The 19,616-nt window shown below is 38.8% G+C and overlaps 1 non-coding gene across 1 annotated transcript; it reads left to right on the plus strand.

The window, feature by feature from the left end:
- Window positions 1-18,265: 18,265 nt before the first annotated feature.
- Window positions 18,266-18,374, plus strand: LOC143531228 (small nucleolar RNA R71). The gene has a single exon (XR_013134990.1). It is a non-coding gene; the product is annotated as a small nucleolar RNA R71 (small nucleolar RNA).
- Window positions 18,375-19,616: the final 1,242 nt, after the last annotated feature.

A 19,616-nucleotide genomic window follows, 5' to 3' on the forward strand; every position in this document is an offset into this window, starting at 1 on the left:
AAGGATATCGAAGGTTCGATTGATCCAAGTATCGAGTGTAAAGAACAATTTTACCTTTAGGACGGCTCGAAACGGGAGTAGAAGGGTTAGACAATTCATGCTTTAATTCAACCCCAATCCCGTAATCCAAACAAAAACGATTAAGTTCTTCCTGAGGTAATTTTGAAAACTGGGTAGTCATATCACCCTTAGAGCCCATGATCAAAGACATAAGGAAGGAAAACGGTTGTATCTTCAGAAAGGATAAGAAAGAATGAAGGATCATACAGATGAAAAGGAGAAGTTACAATGGAGATACAAGGGGAAAGTAAAGATGAAGACTGGTTAATGGCGGTTTTAGAGCTTATAAATGATAATTAAAAGTCAAATCCCGAAAGATAGGGAAAGGTGTAATGTCAGGATTGAACTAGCAACATCTGTAATCGTTAGCCTTATAATGACTTCCTGACGCAGGAGTCTAATCGGCCAGGCGCAGCCTGTAGCAACTGTCAAACCTGATAGAAATAATAAGAACCTATAGGTCACTAGGAAGCTTCTAGCTTTCACCCTAATGTTTCACAAACGAAACGTTAAGGTTGTTTAGCTTCCAGCCTCTGGACCACAAGTCAAGGAAACATTTCCCAGCTATTGGGCTTCCCCATAACGAAGCACAACACAGCAAAATGGGTAAGGCTTTGGTGTATGAAGTGGTATGCCGCTGAGCCCAAAAACATTAAACACCCAGAGGGGATAATGAAAACGAGTATAGTCACAACCATTCATCATTCCAATCTGAATACTTCTGACTAGGGGGCTGATGGCATGGGTACCCTTACCCACCTATAAGCTTAATACTAAAGAAGCAGCTCACAAGATAGGGAAGCTTAGGAATAAAAGAGCCGTAAGCATAAGCTACCAGATGGAGAAGCTTGACACTTTCCCAGCAAGACTCCCAAGTTGACAAAGAAGCTCATGCTACAGTAATGTCAGAAAAAGTCTCAACTGACCAAAAGCTGATGCCTGCCATAAAGTAAAAGCAACTACAAGAAAAAATAAAAAAGTTAAGCGTAGGTTACACGGAAATGGCATGCATCCAGTTTGTGTGAGCTGAAAGGAGAGCTGACCTTTTCTACATAGGAAGCTTCACCTTCCCCAAAGAAGCTTCCGACTGCCTATAAATAGGACACTCCATCTAGACTCTCTCTTTATACTTATCAAACTAGAGACCAGATTACTTATTCTCACGCCGGAGGTTGATCGCAGGAGACCCCCCTCCCGCGGTGAGACTAACCGATCATGCTTTTCTTTGATTCTATGCTGGATAGGAAGCCTCGATATGATCACACTCTTGAACCGCCATGCTCTCATTGTTTGCTATATTCATTGTAGCAACATTGTGAGAAATCCCAAGAGCTGGAAAATGTTTCCTATCATGTGTCCTAGAAGCTAGAAGCACGTAAAACCTTTAGGACGGAAGCTAGAAGCTTAATAGTGACCAATTGGTCATTATGGCGACCATCAGTTTGACTGCTGCTTCCTGTTGCGTCTGACTGATTTGACCTTTGCATCAGGAGGTCATTATACAACCTGCTCCTACAGCTGGCCCTATTTTGAACATGAACTTCTAGATGTTCATGTCCTTGGGGATTTGAATTTCAAAAAATCTTCTATAAGTTCAGGAGGCCACCATTAAACCACTCTCCAAATTTTTCGCCCATTATTCATCGGTTGTAAACTTCTATCTTCCGACAGTTTCTTTCTTGTTTCCTTCCTTTGTCAAAAATAAAAAAGCGCTTTCCTTTTAAAGTTTTATGATCATGGGTTCGAAAGGTGATATGGCTACTCAATTATCGAAGCTAACTCAGGCCGAGCTTGACCGTTTTTGCTCGGAATACGGATCGGAGCTCATCTTAAGCCCGGATTACAAGATCCTTCCACTCCCGTTTCGAGGCGACCCAAAGGTAAAGTTGTTCTTTACATTCAATACTTTGACCAATCCAACCTTCGATATCCTTTTTTGAAATTGTTTCTCAATGTTTTGGAGTATCACGGTGTATGTCTTGGTCAACTGGCTCCTGTTGGTGTTGCGAGGATCTTATATTTCGAGATTGTTTGTCGTGCTCTTCGCTATGAGCCTTTTTTGCCTATGTATCAGAGGTTTTTTCAACTTGCAAAAAATGGCAATTGGTTCACTCTAGAGAAAACTCGTTGTGAACCTCGGTTAATTTCAAGCATAGTCGGCCTCACTTCTTCTTAGAAAGATAGGTTTTTCTTCATTTCAGATTCCATTTCGCCTTTTCCTCCGGTGTGGAGGAAGCATGATCTTGCTTTGAATGCCCTTGAACTGAAGGCTGAGGATCTTGATGCTACCTTCCTCAAGAATCTTCGATCTGTGTCTTGAAAGCTTCTAACTTTTCCGGAGGAGTTTTTGGTTCATCTAGGCCTTAGTACCAAATGGCCTAGACTTCATAGCGAACCCAAGATTTTTGTGAATGATAAAGGTACTCTAATTTTTTTTCTTTTAAGCTTCTTTTTTTATTTAGATTTAACCTTCAGCTTCCCGATTGCAGAGGTTAGTGCTCTAGAGTTTCTCGCGCTTGAATATGTTTCTACTATGAATTTTGTGTCTGCTAAGGTTTCTCCCGATCATCCTAATGTGGTTGAAAATACCAAGGAGTTTCACCAATCTAGTGATTATGTATCTGCTTCTACCTCCTCTGCCGTCCTCTCAAGGGTTTTGTTAGGAGTAGCAAAAGGTTTATAGCAACTTCTGCTCCTAGCTCCACTACCACCGACCATATTGATTTGGACAAGGATGATGCTCTTGGTGCTTCGATCACCGGTTTTCTTCCTGCTGATGCGGAGAAGCCTTATAGAAGCTCTACTCCTTCACCATTAAAGGTACCTTCCAAGCTGGCTGTTGAGAAAGAAGCTTAAGGTGTTAAGCATAAGAAAGATTTTAAAGCTAATGTTAAGAAATCTAGTTCTGCATCCGTTCGTAAAAAGGTGTAGATAGACAAAGATTCTGTGGCTGTTGGGCATCCTACTATGGAGGTTGTTGTGACAGAGAAAGTGAAGGGGAAGCTACTTTCGTGTATGTTCCATCATGGAAGGTATGCAATGGTGATGTTTTGAAGAATTCTCATGTTTGTTCCGACCTTCTTCTTCATTGTATTCCCCCAGCAGAGAAGCAAATTGTTGAAGAGTTAAGTGACAGTGAAGTTATGGGGAAAATTGTGCACATATCGCTGGATTGGTTACTCTTGTTTCGGATGGTTTGGGACTATGGAGTTATGCCCCATGAGAGATCAAGAATTTGGAGGATGAGAGGGCTGAATTGAAGAGTGCCTTGGCTGAGGCGAATGAGAAGGTTGTGACATTGACTGCTCATGAACAAAGTTTGGTTCATGAGCTTGCTATTGCCAAGGCTTCCGCTGAGGATGACCATAACCAGGTGGAAACTTACGCCAAGGACCTTTATGAGCGGCGCAATAAGGTCGGTCAAGGGAGAAGCTCTCTGATTGAAGAGAAAAAGAAACTGGCTACTGAGCGTGTGAAGCTAGAGGGTGAGAAGCAGAAGCTCCTTGACGAGAAGCTTGCTGTTGATGTTACAATTGTTTATCTACAGACCCAGGTTAATGAACTCCTTTTTGAGAAACACTTGATGTTTGACCAAGGTATTCCTCAAGTTGTTTCTTATCTCTTGCATAGTGAGGAATTCAACTCGGCCCTTGGTGAAGTAAAACAAGGGCCATTGCTCATGGTCGTCACCACGGCTTTTCCATCGGGTTTGAGGCAAGTAAAGCTGGTCATTCCGTTGAGGGACATGTGACACGAGGTCGAAGACTCATTAAAAAATAAACCAATTACAAGTAAATATATAACAGTAAGTGGGTGTCAAACACAAAGAGTTTGTGGAATGTGTGTTTACTACTAGCTTTAACAGACAACTAAATAATTAAACAAAATTGCATAAAAAGTAATTTCAGATTTTGATTGATTGGAATTGATTACTAAGAAGAAATAAACTAACTTGAAACAACGATTAAGATTGATAAACTGATTAAGAACAAGCGACCATCTTAGATTTCGGGTTTAGATCAACACAATGTTCATGCTTACTAGAAAGAACCACATAGACATAGTTCATGTTTGATTAATTTTTTGTGATAAAAGGGAACTAAGTACTTGGATTAATAATGCAAGGTTGTTACCCAATGATCAATTAACTAATATTTAACCCTAATTCCTCCCATGATATCCCGATTACCAATAGCACCAAGAACGTATGGTTTGGATTATGACCAAACACAAGCAATAATTTACAAACAATTAATCAAACACCATAACAAACAAACAAATATTGCAAAGTCAATATTCTAGAAATTCAAGCATAAAAAAGTGTATCAATAAAACCTTAAGTCCAAGATGATCACCAATGGAATTAACCACTCATGGTTTTGTAGATCATCATCACTTTAATTGGGTTAATCATGGAAATCAAAGACCAAAACAATTGAATACTGTTGGAATCGATCTGCCCAAGACACATATTAGGGTTGATGTGGCTAGTACGTATTGATCCAAGTCGGGTCATACCCAATAACAAGCTAGACAAACGTCACGATATTTATTATTAGATATGATCTAAGTAGTAATTATCAACACTTATATATATTTGGGAAATTGGTTTTCTAAATATTTGCATTAGTGTGTTAAATAAATTATATGGATAATTTATGTTTAAGAGAAGTATTACTTATTTGGAAAAATAATAAAATGTATAATGAAAAATAAACAATTTGGAGTTTTGGTTTTTGGGGGAAAACCCCTTTTGGGGGCCGGCCCCTCTTACCCTCTCTCTCTCTCTTGTTTATCTTTTCAAGAAATGCATGCATCCTTAGTGGTAGATTAGAATCTTGGTTCTTACACACTACACTTTCTCTTACACACACATAAGACACTCTCTCTTACTCTCTTTCTCCTCTCGGCCGAGAAAAACAAAGGAAGAACAAGAGTAGTTCTAGCAAGTGTTAAGATCCCTAGCAACTTGGTGTTTGTTGATTAGCTTGTCGGGTACACAAGCTTGAGGATTCCTTTACTTGGATTCTAGCCGTTTATAACCTTCATCCCTTTCGGTTTTCTGGACTTGAAGGTATGTATGTTAAACACCCTATGGTTGTGTTCTTGATAGCTTGATGATCGTATATGGATCCTGGATTGGGTTTAACATAAATTGGTTTATGTGTAATGGTTAACAAGATTTTAAACTTATATTTTCCGCTGCGTTTTCCTTAATAAATGGTTGTTTTGGGCTTTGATAATCTTGCTAAAACCCAACCATGGCATCAAGAGCCGCTTATACGATTACATGCTTCAAAATGGGTTCTAAAGTGCTCGGGTTTGATGGTATTCTTTACCATTTTGGCCGAGGACTTTAGGCATTTTGGTTGCCCTTTGTTTTTCCAAGTTTGTGCCATACATGCATGTGGTAAAAATCTGGAAAAATGGTCATTTGGTTACCAAATCTTGTTCGGACAGATTCTGTGTTGTTTTCAGGTTTGGCCGAAAACTCTTGGTTGGGAACCAAGGTTTTCGGTCTAGCCGAAATCACCAAATACCCGAGTTCTCGGTTGGCCGAGAACTGATGGTTAAAGACCATAGTTCTCAGTGTTGACCGAAACCAGTTCTCGGCGTTGACCGAGAACAATAGGTTCTCGGTGAGCCAAAGTTTCCGGGCCGAAAACTCTGAAGCTTTGGTCTTCTGGCCGAGAACTATGTGTTCTCTGTTTTAGGCCGAGAACTAAGGGAAAGGGGAACCATATCTGGTCAAGGGTTGACCTGTTTATGTGGATGTTCATTACCTAGCCATGACCTTGTGTATATTGAAGAATTATCATTTGTGATTTATACATTTGGATGTAATATTCTTTATTTGGGTTGTAATCTATTTATTCTTTTAAATGGTTTGTAATAATAAGTAGAATAGTTGTATTTCTTTTATTAGACAAAATGTATTAGGATATATTTTGTAAAAGAAGATGCAACTACAACACCCTTTTGGGAGCCCAAGTGAAGAGTAGGATCACGACAAGAAGTGAACGCTTGAAGCATAAGGATGCGGAGTCAAGTGGGAGTTCACCATCTTCTACCTTGTGTCATGCTCGTCCCTTAGGAGAGACCTTTTGACCCACTTGTTTCAGTTAACAAGTGTTGTCCATCTAGGTGGCTATGGCTATGAACATGTATTTGCATTTTATGCTTGTTTGGTTGTTTTAGTTTTATTGTTTTATCATGTATGGATGTTACAATTAAAATCGACAACTAGCATAAAAGTGATTCCTTTGAAATTATTAAGTGATAAAATTGGTTTTATTAACTATTAATGATTTCATAATAAAATGGGTTTTATTAAAAGGAATTTGAAATTGGTTTCAAAGGTACCATACATTTGAATGCATGCAAATGAAAGGTACAATAAATAGTTTTCCAATCTAGAATTTTGAAAACTAAAATCCCTTTTATAAACAAGTTGAACACCATCCTTTTACACGACACTTAAGTCACTTGTAGACTTGATGGTGGGATAGGGTCACCTAACCACATTTAAGAAAACTTGTGATCTTAAAGTGGTTTTACAATGCTTTTGGCTTTACGGTCACCTAACCACTTGTATGTGTAAATTCACACGTGTGTGTAAGTAGGACGACTTAATTTGGAAACCATGAATATACGGTCACCTTAACATGGCATTCAAAGGTGTTGATGGGATTAAACATACCAACTAAACATATGACGTTTAACCGATCCCATAAAACTAGAAATTGCAAAGGGTTAACGTTGACTACCTTGTTAATTCGAATAGTAGGATAAAGGTCACCTAACTACTATTTGAATGAAACGTTGGATTCTTGTAACATCCTAAAATTTTAATGATGAATAAAGAAAGCTATGTTTAGTGATTTCGCGTTATTAATTAATATCGGGTAAGGAGCGGATCATGGACTTAGATTAATTGAGATGGGTTAAATGAGAATGGGATCTAAGGGATATAAATATCCCCTAAACCCAAGATATCTTTCATTCCTTTCATTTTCTAATACTCCAAAAAGAAAAACACACACACCACACACCACACTTCGGCGGCCGGACCAAGGGAAGAACCGGGCAGATCCAAGAGAGAGAGAGAGAGCGATTAGTGTGTTAACAAGTTAAACGAGATCCTAACAAGCTCAAAAAGGTATGATTCTTGATCTTTGAAGTTTAAAGATCCAAGCTTTTTAGTGTATAAGCGACCGAAAATGGTCGGGAAGCGTAGTGGGTGATGTTGAACCATAGCAAGGGTGTTAAAATCGCTCGAAATGCTGGTCAGAAACCGAACAGCGGCTGATCTGGACAACTTCGCTTGCAACTGGGCAACTTCGCCTTCAAAGCGATGAACTTCGCCTGCAAGCTAAGTTCGCCTGATGAACTTCGCCTGCAAGCTAAGTTCGCCTGATGGCAACTTCGCTGTAAAGTTAAGTTCGCCTAACTGGTAACTTCGCCTGAGGCCAAGTTCGCCTGATGACAACTTCGCCTGAAGCCAAGTTCGCCTGATGGCAACTTCGCTGTAAAGCTAAGTTCGCCTAGCTGGTAACTTCGCCTAAAGCTAAGTTCGCCTAAGGTTAACTTCGCCTAGAGCTAAGATCGCCCGAGGGTTAACTTCGCCTAAAGTCAAGTTCGACCCCAGCCAGGGGCTCTGCCCCTTGGACCCTGCTAGGGGCTGCCGCCCCTAGACCCCGCTGCCAGGGGCGCTGCCCCCGGACCCCCGTTCGTTGTGGGTCATATAAAGATAGAAATACATTATGAGAAGTGATAGTTAATTGATACGTATACTTGTTATACAGTCAGCCGTGCACAACTGAAGAAAGGGATTACGATTAACGGTGAACGTAACCGTGTTCAGGTGAGTTTCTAGCCCCATTTATGTGTTATGTTTTCGGGGCTGTGTGCATACTCAATATGTTTGTTAATACGCTTATCCTAAGAGATAAGTGTATGCCTTATGTGGATAATGTGAAATGTATGAATGATTGCTTGATGGTACGTGAACGATCTTCGGATATTGCACGTACTGTCAGGTTGTAACGCTATGTATAAGATAAGTATGATATGTATGCTTATGTGTATGAAAATGTTAAAGTTAATAAAAGAAAGAAATGACGGTTGCATGGTTGTATGGTTACGAAAAGGGTACCGAGCCCTAATAATACTCGAGGTATGATGTATGGTTGTATGGTAACGAAGAGGGAATCGAACCCTCCTAATATTCGAGAACTAGGGAACCGAACCCTACTAATATTCGAGGAAAGAGGGAAACCGAGCCCTAATAATACTCGTGGAAAGAGGGAAACCGAGCCCTAATAATACTCGTGGAAAGAGGGTACCGAGCCCTAATAATACTCGAGGAAGGAGGGTACCGAGCCCTAATAATACTCGAGGAAGGAGGGTACCGAGCCCTAATAATACTCGAGGAATGTAGGGCGTAATGCTCTTTATAACGTAAGATATGAAGGTAAGTTAATACAAAAGAAAGAATGAAAGTATGAAAGTATGAAAGTATGAATGAAAGAATATAAGTTTATGTGTATTGTATAGTGTATGATTAACTAGAACTCACTCAGCGTAGCTGACTTTTAGTATGCACGCAGGTGAGTAGGATGAGGCAGCTCGCTTGAGGAGACACGTGGCATTGAACAAGAGCCTGGCATCTGAAGACTTATGATGTTTTAATTTTAATGCGTTAATGTTGAAAGACAAAGGATGTTTTGAGACAAGTTATGAATTATGTAATGTTTTATGAAAGTTTTATATTCCGCGTAAATGTTTTAATTAACTCTGATGTGTAGAACTGTGTTTATGAGTAAATCCAACACGAAAGTTGGGCTACCGGTAACGGGGCCTTACAATTCTAGATTTTAATCAATAATTGTCTTGGAGACATTAAAAGGTATTAAAGATTAAAATTTTATTAACATCGAAAATACTAAATTGAACTTTGTTAAAACTCTTTTATAGATGGCCGCAAACAACGCACCGAACGCAATTATCCCTCACGTTCATAATCTATCACTGAGATCCATTCTGGATAAGGATCGTTTATACTTTAAAAACTTCATGGACTGGTATCGAAACTTGAGAATTGTTCTCAAGCAAGAAAAGAAGTCTTACATTTTAGACGACCCTATTCCCGATGAACCCGATGTCAACAAATTGGATACCTATGCGGATTGGCTCAAATACACCGAGGATTCGGGGCAAGTTTCTTGCCTCATGTTGGGAACAATGATTCCCGAGATCTAAAAGGATTTCGAGAATCATGGGGCGTATGACATGATTACCCAGCTTAAGGAAATGTTCCTTACTCAGGCTAGGGTTGAGCGTTTTGAAACAGTTCAAGCACTTCATGCATGTTATATGGAAGAAACCCAATCTGTATCATCTTATGTGCTTAAGATGAAAAGCCACATTGATCGGCTTGAACGGCTTAACTGTCCCGTCTCAAAGGAGTTGGGCACATATTTGATCCTTAATGGCCTAACTAAGAGATTTGAGACATTCGTTATGAACTACAACATGAACAGATGGGACAAAAGCATTGGTGAGCTTCACGCAATTCTTAAGACAGCCGAGGCCGGCATGAGTAAAAAGGTTTTACCCGTTCTTGCAATCAATGAGGGTGGCTCAAAGAAGAGACATCACCCAGAACCCAAGGCAAAGGTTGCCATGGGTAAGGGGCAAGTCAAGAAGGGGTTCAAGGGAAAGGCTAAGGCGGAGCCAAAACCAAAAAAGCTAAAGGTTAGCGCTGAGGATCCGTGCTTTGGTTGTGGGGAGATAGGTCACTGGATGAGGAACTGTCCGACCTATCTCAAAGAGTTGAAAGCTAAGAGGGATGCGGGGCAAACCTCAGGTACAACTTTCATGATCCACATTAATCTTAATATTATTTCTTCTAACACATGGGTATTGGATACCGGATGTGGAACTCATATATGCAATTCATTGCAGGGGTTCAAAAGAAGAAATGATGTGAAGAAAGGAGATGTAAGTCTCTTCATGGGTAATGGAGCAAAGGTTGACGTCCAAGCCCGAGGAGATTATGTTTTAAAGCTTCCAAATGGTTTGGAAATTGTCTTGAAAAACATTTTGTATTCCCCTAGTTTGACTATGAATATTATCTCCGTTTCTGTATTAAGACAATTTGGATATGATTTTAAGTTTGTTGACAATGGTATTTATGTTTTCATGGATAATGTATTTTACTTTAAAGTGATGCCGTTTAATGGCATTTATGAATTAATTCATGATGACTCATACATTGATAACTCGTTGTACCAAGCTAACACCAAAAGACTCAAAGTGGATTTAAGTAATACTTTTCTTTGGCATTGTCGACTTGGTCACATAAATAAGAATCACATTCATACACTTCGAAAGAATGGTCTTTTGAAATCAAATAATGATTCATTTGATGAATGTGAATCTTGTTTATTGGGAAATATGACCAAAGAGCCCTTTAATGAAACAAATGAAAGGGCGAAAGACTTATTAGGTATCATACATTCGGATGTATGTGGACCTTTTAGGACAATAACAAGAAATGGTGAAAGATACTTCATTACCTTTACCGACGATTATAGTCGTTATGGGTATGTGTTCTTCCTAAGACACAAAAATGAGGCCTTTGAAATGTTCAAAGTCTTCCAAAATGAAGTACAAAATCAACTCAACAAGACAATCAAAGTACTACGTTCCGATAGAGGAGGTGAATACCTCAATGATGCGTTTCTAGAACATCTTAGGAGTTTTAGGATTGCCTCACAACTTACTCCACCTGGAACATCACAACATAATGGTGTGTCTGAGAGGAGGAATCGAACTTTATTGGATATGGTTCGATCCATGATGGCTAGAAGCTCGTTACCTCTATCATTTTGGGGTTTCGCTGTGATCTCCGCAGCCCGTATTTAAATATGGCACCAACCAAGAAAGTGGATAGGACACCTTTTGAGATATGGCATGGAAAGGCTCCATCACTATCATATTTAAAGGTATGGGGTTGTGAGGCTTATGTTAAGATCTACACCTCTGACAAACTTGAATGTCGATCCACCAAGTGTATTTTTGTAGGATATCCCATAGATTCGATGGGATATTACTTCTACAATCCAAATGAGCATAAAGTGTTTGTAGCTCGAAAGGCAAAGTTCTTGGAAAGAAGGTTCCTTATGGAAGGAACTGACAGAACTATGGAACTCGAGGAGGATCGAGGTCCACAAGCCAATACACGTTTGGTTGACACTAGCAATCAACAAGAGGTTGTTGAAGATGATCAAATGGTTGATCAGAACACACAAAACATTCGTAAATCTGGTAGAATTAGCACCCCACCTGAAAGATATGGATTTTTCATGGATGGATGCTATGTGGTAGATTCAGATGAACCAACCACATACCAAGATGCAATGTCACAGTCTGATTGTGATAAATGGTTGGAAGCCATGAATGTTGAGATGCAATCCATGCATGATAACCAAGTTTGGTACTTGGTTGCTCCACCTCTAAATTCGAAAGTGGTTGGAAGTAAGTGGGTTTTCAAGAAGAAAACTGATATGCATAGAAACTTGGATACTTATAAGGCTAGACTTTTAGCGAAAGGTTTCAATCAAACTCAAGGGGTTGATTATGATGAAACTTTCTCGCCTGTGGTGATGCTAAAGTCGATAAGGATATTGTTTGCCTTAGCCGCATATTACGACTATGAGATATGACAAATGGATGTCAAAACTGCTTTTCTGAATGGACACCTTGAGGAAGATGTCTATATGGTTCAGCCTGAAGGTTTTGTCGATCCACAACATCCTAATAAAGTGTGCAAGTTAAAGAAATCAATCTATGGATTGAAACAAGCATCTAGGAGTTGGAATCGCCGTTTTGATGATGAAGTCAAGAAATTGGATTCATCAGAAACGCTGATGAAGCTTGTGTGTATAAGAAAGCTAGTGGGAGCATCATTACCTTTCAGGTATTATATGTCGATGACATATTGTTATTAGGAAATGACATTCCAACCTTGGAAGGTATAAAAGCCTGGCTTGGAAGTTGCTTTTCCATAAAGGATCTTGGTGAAGCCGCCTATATTCTAGGAATAAGGATCTATAGGGATAGATCAAGGCGGTTGATAGGTTTGAATCAAAGTGCACACATTGACAAAATCTTGAAAAGATTCAAGATGAAAAACTCTAAGAAAGGTTTGGTACCTATTCAAAGAGGAACAATGTTGAGTGCTTCTCAATGTCCAATCTCAAAGGATGAGCAAGACAAAATGAATGGAATCCCATATGCATCTGCTATAGGATCCATCATGTATACCATGATTTGCACAAGACCGGATGTGTCATGCGCCTTGAGCATGACAAGTAGATACCAACAAAATCCAGGAACTAGCCATTGGATGGCAGTCAAGAGCATACTGAAATACCTTAGGAGGACTAAGGATATGTTTCTCATATATGACTCTGGTGAGGAAGAACTCGTTGTAAATGGTTACACTGAAGCGAGTTTCCAAACTAATCGAGATGATTCTCGATCACAATCGGGATATGTTTTCGTTCTCAATGGTGGTGCTGTCTCCTGGAAGAGCGCAAAACAAGACTTGGTCGCCTTGTCCACCACTGAATCTGAATACATCGCCGCCTCCTTGGCAGCTCAAGAAGCTGCATGGATTAGAAAGTTCATTGCCGATCTAGGAGTGGCCCGTACCATTCAGGACCCTCTAGAAATCTTTTGTGAAAACGAGGGTGCGATTGCTCAAATCAAGGAACCCCGTGCACATCAAAAGACTAGGCACACTGAGCAGGGGTTCAACTACATAAGGGATGAAGTTGAAAAAGGAAAGATATGTATTCTCAAAGTTCACACTGATCAAAACATTGCGGACCCACTCACGAAACTCCTTGAAAGGCCAAAGCATGAGGGTCATACTTGCGCCTTAGGACTTCGATATTCTAGTGATTGGATTTGATCAGAATTTTGTATTTGGATATTGGAACAATTTATTTTAACTCAATCATATGGTTTTGGTTATGGTCATGTTCTTAAGTTATGTTCCATTTTAGTATGTTTAAATCCGTGAATAATTTGAATTATTCTAAACGTCCGTAGTCGATCATAGTTGTGGGAACATATATGAAAGAAAGACTATTATGAACTTGGATTGGTAGATATTCATGAGGTATGAATATAGCAAAAGGGTTTGCTGCCATAGTTCATAGATATTTATGGGATAAATATTGGACTGACCCGCCCTCAACTTTACTGCATGGAATCCTTGAGATTTGTGATCATAAGTAAATTTGAGTAAAGGCGAACATCATAGTATCCTCTGACCTGAGATACATATAGGGTCTTGATATTCACCGACTATTATTCTTTGACTTAGTTCTTCGCTGCTCTAAAATATGTCGGTACATAAGGCTAAGCTCAAGAGTAACACAAGGCGTTAGTGAGAGACGTATGTAGTCAATAGGGGATTTGTCCCTCTTATTCGTTGAGAGTAAAATGTCTAAGGCTTGATAAGTTAAATCAACAGAGAATGATCACTCTGTGTCTCCGGATTTAACATGACATTTGTGACAAAAGGATAAATGATAGTTTCATCTAAATCATTTCAAGTATGGGACTTGAAAGGGATGATGTTATTGAGTGGCACTTCGTCATGCGTATTAGGGATAGTAAACCGTTGTTAGGCGGTATTTGCTATTTGCATCAATCTTCTATGTATCTTGTGCAAGTGGGAGATTGTTGGAATCGATCTGCCCAAAACATATTAGAGTTGATGTGGCTAGTACGTATTGATCCAAGTCGGGTCATACCCAATAACAAACTAGACAAACACCACGATATTTATTGTTAGATATGATCTAAGTAGTAATTATCAACACTTATATATATTTGGGAAATTGGTTTTCTAAATATTTGCATTAGTGTGTTAAATAAATTATATGGATAATTTATGTTTAAGAGAAATATTATTTATTTGGATAAATAATAAAATGTATAATGAAAAATAAACAACTTGGAGTTTTGGTTTTGGGGGGAAAAACCCCTTTTGGGGGCCGGACCCTCTTACCCTCTCTCTATCTTGTTTATCTTTTCAAGAAATGCATGCATCCTTAGTGGTAGATTAGAATCTTGGTTCTTACACACTACACTTTCTCTTACACACACATAAGACACTCTCTCTTTCTCTTTTTCTCCTCTCGGTCGAGAAAAAAAAGGAAGAACAAGAGGAGTGCTAGCAAGTGTTAAGATCCCTAGCAACTTGGTGTTTGTTGATTAGCTTGTCGGGTATACAAGCTTGAGGATTCCTTTCCTTGGATTCTAGCTGTTTATAACCTTCATCCCTTTCGGTTTTCTGGAATTGAAGGTATGTATGTTAAACACCCTATGGTTGTGTTCTTGATAGCTTGATAATCGTATATGGATCCTGGATTGGGTTTAACATAAATTGGTTTATGTGTAATGGTTAACAAGATTTTAAACTTATATTTTCCGTTGCGTTTTCCTTAATAAATGGTTGTTTTGGACTTTGATAATCTTGCTAAAACCCAACAATTACAATCACCCACAATAGTGTTTTGCACTCTCATGTTCGCCTAAAATCGTGACCAAGTGAAATGTATATGAAAAGACACCCAAAAACGGAATAAAAACAAACTAACATGTGGCAGTTTCGACTCAGACCGTCGGCCATGGTCGAGTCCACGGTGTCCCCACAGCTCACGGTACGGTGAGCTCTGGTTGTTTGTGTCCAGGTTGATCGTGGCCCACGGTCCAGACCATGGTCCATGGTGGTCTTCAGCTTGACTTCCTTCCTTTTGTCTGTTTTACTCCCTCTCGCCTCTCCGATTCCTTCGGTTGCCTCCTTGTACGCCATAGTTGCTCCGAAACCTCCTTTTAACCTGCAACTAACCACACAATAGTAGTTATCTAATTCCATGAAGTTGACACTTACTACATAGGTTTTTATATCATTCAAGCTCACTTACGGGTCATACTCTGATGCGCCTATAACATTCCCACACTTAACCGTTGCTTGCCCCTAAGCAACACCTCAACAACAATTTTTCGTTTTTAACTTATATCCACCAAACATACCAACAATTCCGGTTTAGTCAAGGTCTCAAGTCATACCCTATTCTCTCTTACTATAGGTTTGCACTAGTATACTATTATATTTAAACCCTAAAGTTCTAGAAAAACCTAACATGATTTTGGTTTTTACCCATACATAACACCCCTTCACACATTAACTCTCTTCTTGAGGATCAATCACAAGTTTTCAGTTATAACCGATTCTCCTAGCATACGCTTGTACAATCATCAAATCTCCACCTATATAAATTATTCGACACAAATGCAAATCAAGAGGGCTTAAAACGGGGCTATGTGTAAGGGTATGGAAATGGAATATTGAAAGTAGCTCAAACGATCTGATCCGACTTATACACCACTAACTTTTTTTTTCTCAATACATAATACTTTGAACATTGAATCTTTAACATTTTTTTTGACATTGCAAATAAACATAATGCTTGATATTTCATATTAATTAGCACTAAAACAATTACAAATACAAAGAAATATCTACTAAGATGGATCGTCTCGCAATTTAACATTGGGGTTGATTGAATAAAAAGAATAAGCCCAATAATGTTTTCTAAGGGAACCAACCTCCCGCCCCTCTCATTAACCAAGATCATATATGTAATGTATGAGGCCCAACCCATAAAACCCACACTCGCACTCATCCAGACGAGGCTTTAACCTAATTGTCTCTATCACTTTTTCACTCATGCTTAGCTAAAGTCTCGAAATGCATTGATCGCACATGTTCTAACGGAGAATAACAAATCTCTCACCAATCTTCACTTTCTTAATATACAAATGCATTCGGACATGTTATGTAGGTTATTTTACCGAAAGCATGCTAAAATTGACTAGAATACTAAACAACCTAGTTTCTAAAATAATTAGGCAAATTTGTCCATTAGGGAATTGTGACCATGAAAAGGGACCAAAACCTCACCCCACCATCTTACCACTTTCCGGTTTTCATTCAAACTTAAAAAAAAGTTTTTATTTTTTTGAAAAGTTTTGAAAAAGAAAATCCCCCATCCATAAACTTGGGATACATTGTCCCCAATGTATGTTTTGTGAAAATAAAAACAAAGTCACTACTAAGTAAAACTCCATTTTCTTCCATGAAAAACCCGTGTTGTTCATAACACAGTGTCGAAGAGAAATCCACAAGAATTTCCCCATACTTGGTTTTTGATAAGATGGTAGCTTAAAATACCACTAATAACAAGCAAATTAGAAATTATAATGCAAAAGAAAAACTAAAATATACAAAATGTACAATTACCACATTTTTAAAACTTTTATGACATTCAAGGTGGGTGACTGGCCCACTCCCGTGCAACTTTCTCGTTATAAGCACGCTCCTTTTCAAGAAACTGTTGCCAGTTTTTCAGCAAACCAGGGTCAGACCCAAACATCCTCATCCTCTACCACAGATCATTTTGGTTTGGTGGATGTCTCACTTTCGTCTTCCTTGGTCGGCTACCTTTTTCTGCCACCTTCTCACTCTGTTTATGCTCAACTTCTTTCTTCTCAACTGACCCTTCAATCACAAAACACTCCACTTTCGTGTGATCCTTGCTCAAGGATACAAACTTGTTAACAAAATCCACCTTCAAGCTTTCCTTTTCAACAAAAGGGTCAGTAGTATTTTCAGATATAATAACCGTTTATAACGATTCCTGCACTTTATTCCCAGTGTCCCCTTAGCACAATCAATCACTGAAAGTGAAGTGGCAAGGAAGGGTCTACCTAATATGACTGTGGGTTACGTGTTAGTTATATTTTTAGCATAATCAAGTACTAAAAAGTCAACTGGGTAACATAAATCCTCCACATGTACCATCACATTATATATCATGTCTCGGGGAAGTGTATGGGTTTAATCGCTAAAACCACGGTGGTGTTTACTTTTTATAGCAAACCAAACTTATACTGATCATATAAACTACCGGGCATGATACTAGCACAAGCTCCAAGATCTAGCAGTGCCCGATCAGTTTTAAATTCACCAATTTAGATTGATAAAAGGGGCACTCCTGGGTCTTGAAGTTTACTCGGGATAATATTATTACCAACCCTCTCATCCCTTATTTTGGTTAATTTGTCATTTAAACATTTATCACACGAACAATTTTCATAAAAAGATGTTTCATTCGGTTGTAATTAAGAGTTATTTTGAAAAATTGTTTCATAATTACCCACATTTTCAATCTCATCACTAATATCTTCCACCATCCTCTCAACAAACTGTGGTGTTGGTTCACTTTGGACACTAGAATTTCCAAAATTAGGTAAAAGACTTACCGCGTTGATATGCATGTTGTTCCCCTTCTTTAAGCTCGAGCTGTTTTTCTTCAAATTCGCCACATCAGTTGCAAGTTGACCCATTTATGTTGTCAACAATTGGATGGCTTTGTCACGAACTTCATCCTTTTGCATGCGCACTTCATCAAGTTGATTTCTCCTTTGCATGTCTTGTTGCATCATCCTAAGCATATCCATGACTTCATTCCCACTTGAATATCTTTGACCCAAAGACCCACTTTGACCACCCCCTTGACCTTGAAACTCTTGATTGTTCCCACCATGAAAATTACCTTGATTGTTATATTTTTGGTGTGGAACATAATTTCCTTGATTCTTTTGGAAATTTAGATTGAATTGAGTAGCCAGATTCCCATAGCGAAAGTTTGAATGACTTCTCAACCCGGGGTGGTAAGCGTTTGAATTCATGTTATAGTTTTGACCACCTCCCCCTTGACCTTGAATTGCATTCACCTCCTCTACTTGTTCTTGACCCACCATACACGCATCCTCTACATGACCCAATTCATTACAATTAGTACAAACATCAATTACTTGACTTGTGGTTTGTACTCCTCCATCTTACACGACATGCACTTGCGGTCTTCCAATTGCCGGCCTTACTCTTCTTGCAGTTTGAGCCTTTCTTTTTGATGTGACCGACATTTGCTCCAGAAACACCCAATCATCTTGCTCATAATTAGTACCAAATGTACCATTTGTAATCGACCTCAAATCCCACTCATCTTCCGTGCTCAACCCTTCGTGAAAAGCATTCAACAATTCCCAAAGAGCAATACCATGGTGAGGACAATTCTTAATCATCATGTTAAACCACTCAAATGCCTCATGAAACATTTCACCCGGTTGTTGTTGGAAAGTTCTGAAACTTCGTGTTTCATCATTGGTCTTTTGAGCCGTGTAAAATTCTTCCAAAAATCTTTGTTGCATCTAAGCCCAAATATAAATGGATGCAGAAGGCAATGTGTAAAACCATCTCTTCACCTTATCTTCTAACGAGAATTGAAAAAGAACCAACTTAACCTCATCCGATGAAAACCCTTGACCCCCAATCATGTTGCAAATGGAGTCATACGCCTCCAAGTGAAAGTAAGGTTCTTCCGTTGCTAGACCCTTATAATTTGGTAAACTTTGGTCTGAATTGGTTCTCACCTCAAATGTTCTTCAATGTTGATTTTGAGTAATAACCACCAGAGATGGATTATTAGTGATGACCGTCATAACTGAGCTTCAATTCCCCTTACCATCTCTCTTGCATGCCATCTTGGTACCCCCTTTGGTACTCTTGGTTGACCCATTTGTCTATACATAGGCCTTGGAGGTGCAAATTGTTGAAATTGTGGTTGGGACATTTGTTGTTGCCCTTGTGGATGAACTTGTTGTGGAACTTGTTGTTGTTGAATAAGCAGTGGTGGTTGAACAATCGATGGTGGTTGTCTATTGAATTCTTTCACCGGTTCCGTTGGTCGCCTTTGAGCATATGCAAAGTTCCCTTGATTCATGTAATAACTCAGGTTTTCGAACTTATACTTTTACCCGACTCGGTTCAATGTTCGGGTTATTTTATTAAATATATTGCAGTTATCAAATTAATTGATTATTTTATTAACATTTAATTATTTATAAAGTATATCTTCTGAGTTTTTACTCATTTAACCCGAAATGCAAGTTTATCTCTTTGTGTCCATACTCAAACTCCAGGGTCCAAACTGTAACTTATTATTATAACCCATACAACCTAATTGGATATCCTATACCCAAACCCGTATCTACATTTGTTTTCTTGAACCAGAATTCAAGAATTGTTTACTTGGACCTTAATTTTTGTTTGTAAGTTGTAAGTGATCTTGAAAATCGTATAATTATGTTAATTTCGGCCTATTAAACAATATAAGCATGTTAATAAAATCTGTATTTATTTGTTCTTCCGTATATACGTAGCCGACATCGTTTTGAGCTTGTTATACACAAAATCGTTGTTATTAATCAAATTAATTTATCAGACACGATCATCAAACCCTAGCCGACATTAACCCTCTATTTAATTGATCAATCATAACCATTCGCTGGTCCGTTCGTTACTTCTCATCGCCGGCTCCTGTGTTTCGTAATCAATCCATCACCCA

This window comes from Bidens hawaiensis, unplaced genomic scaffold (genome assembly GCF_021521415.1).
Source record: "Bidens hawaiensis isolate Kalapana, Puna unplaced genomic scaffold, B.hawaiensis_p1.1 tig00009092_1, whole genome shotgun sequence".
NCBI classification, from domain to species: Eukaryota; Viridiplantae; Streptophyta; class Magnoliopsida; order Asterales; family Asteraceae; genus Bidens; species Bidens hawaiensis.